Consider the following 2,500-nt stretch of genomic DNA (forward strand, 5'->3'; position numbering starts at 1 on the left):
TCTGTTCAAGAAAATTGTGACCAGAGATAAAGTTCTTGCCCTAGTTCATCTCTTTCTCTCGAAGAAGTTGTTGTGTATGTGCATCGTAGGGTTTTGTAACCAAGCATCTTCTTAATCTTCATTGTGTGGATGAACTGAAGAACTTTGCAGCCAACAATCTTCTTAGTTGATGATTGAAGTCGTGTACTAGGATCCGCGCAATTGGTTAGTCATGTACTTGGGAGCCGTGCATTGAAAAAGGAGAACTGTCACTTCAGAACAAGTCCAATTGGGTATTGGAGTAAGAGTTCAACTGTAGGTTGGTAAGGTACTTGGGATTCCTTTACTTGTAACCGCTTGTTGTGATAATAGTGGAGTTTCAGGAGTGGTGACTTGAAAATCATCCGGTGGGGTTTTTGCTGTTAGGTTTTCCCCATTCGTAAACAAATCACCGTGTTATTTATTTTCCGCTGCATAATTAGTTTATTGGTGATTTGTTTATGCTACCACGCGTTTGCATGATAAATTGATTAATTAATAACTTGGCTAATTAATTAATTAATTTCTATCACAAGGGGTCATTTAGTTTGTGGCCAATCAAAATGTGAAAATAAAAAGAAGAAAATAGAAAGAAGAAAAAGAATGAACTCCCCTTAGGTTGCCTCCCAAGCAGTGCCTTATTGTCGTTGGCTCGACTCAATGCTTCCTTCCTCAATCAGTTTAAATCGGATCCTCAAGGTCCAATTTTGCCACATTCTCTACTTGTAAACCTTCATAGAAAGGCTTAAGTCTATGGCCATTCACCTTGAAGACTTTGCAAGTTGCTAAACTTTGAATTTCAACTGCATCATGGGGAAAAACATTAGTAACAACAAAAGGTCCAATCCAACGAGAACACAACTTACCTAGAAACAAACAAAGCCGTGAATGGTATAGAAGGACTTTTTAACCAACTTTAAACTCCTTCCTAGATATCATTTTGTCATGAAAAACCTTCACCTTTTCCTTGTAAATCCTTGCACTCTCATAGGCATCATTGCGAATTTCCTCTAACTCTTGTAGTTGCAACTTCCTGTGTTCTCCACTTTCATCCATCTTCATGTTGAAACTCTTGATAGCCCAATAAGCCTTGTGTTCTAACTCAACTGGAAGGTGGCATGGTTTCCCAAACACCAACCGATAAGGTGACATACCAATGGGCATCTTATATGTAGTCCTATACGCCCACAAGGCATCATCCAAGCTCAAACTCCAATCTTTTCTACTTGGATTGATTGTCTTTTCAAGGATGGACTTGATCTCCCGATTTGACACTTTCGCTTGTCCATTAGTTTGCGGATGATAGGCAGTTGACACCTTGTGGGTCACATTGTACTTTCTTAGCAAAGTCTCCACAGTTCGATTGCAAAAGTGGGTGCCTTGATCACTTATCAAAGCTCTTGGAATTCCAAACCTGGAGAATATGTTAGACTTGATAAAATCTGTAACAACTTTAGAATCATCAGTCCTGGTAGCTTTAGCTTCCACCCATTTCGAGACATAATCAACAGCAAGCAAAATATAAACATAACCGAAAAATACAGGGAACTTTCCCATGAAATCAATGCCCCAAACATCAAAAATTTCGCAAAATAGTATGGGAGTTTGTGACATCTCATTCCTTTGGGATATATTACCTGTCTTTTGACAATGTTCTCATGACTTACAAAAAGAATATGAATCTCAAAATAAAGATAGCCAATAGTGTAAGTTCAATAAGTGTATAAAACAACTTGAACGATTAGACCCCCAATTTACAAATTACCAATTCAAGCTTAATGTCAAAACAATTAATGTAAGGAATATGAACACAAGCTTAACACAGAATTGATAAACAATCTAAACCAAATAAAACAACATCCACAACAGAAATTAAATGGCAAAAATTAAGGGAAGAGAGATGCAAACCCAAGGACAACACACTATGTGTTATCGAAGAGGAAATCGAAGCCTTCGGCATAAAACCTCTCCGTCACCCTCCAAGGGGTAAATAATCCACTAAAGAATGTAGTTGGGATACATGAACAGCAGAAGACCCTCCAAACCTAATCTACCCAATGTACCTAAGCCCTCCAAGCTCCTACTCCAATGAGGTTCCGCCAAACCTATTTCTTCTTTAGCTTACCGGATTCCGCTACTTGACCATAGCATCTACCAATGTGAAATTGGTCCCTTATTAATTGCTTCCCAAAGCACCAAACAGCCTTCTCACAGATATGGGTATGGTGAGAAAAGGTTTTGGTAATATACCTCTCAAGGATTTAACAATGGAGAGGAAGAGAGTAGAGAAATTTGAAGAGTCTCTATGTGAAGATTGGGGATGAGTCAGTCTTGTTTTTCTCTAGGGTTTCTCTCTCAAAATTCTCTCTGGAAGCTCTCTACATTTTGTAGGTATAAAGGTCTATATATAGTAGGGTGAGAAAGGAATGCAAAGAGTCAGTTTTTCCCAAACAGGGCGGTTTGGCGACTTGGCCTCGCGACT

Source organism: Quercus lobata, chromosome 4, assembly GCF_001633185.2.
Source record: "Quercus lobata isolate SW786 chromosome 4, ValleyOak3.0 Primary Assembly, whole genome shotgun sequence".
Classification (NCBI taxonomy): domain Eukaryota; kingdom Viridiplantae; phylum Streptophyta; class Magnoliopsida; order Fagales; family Fagaceae; genus Quercus; species Quercus lobata.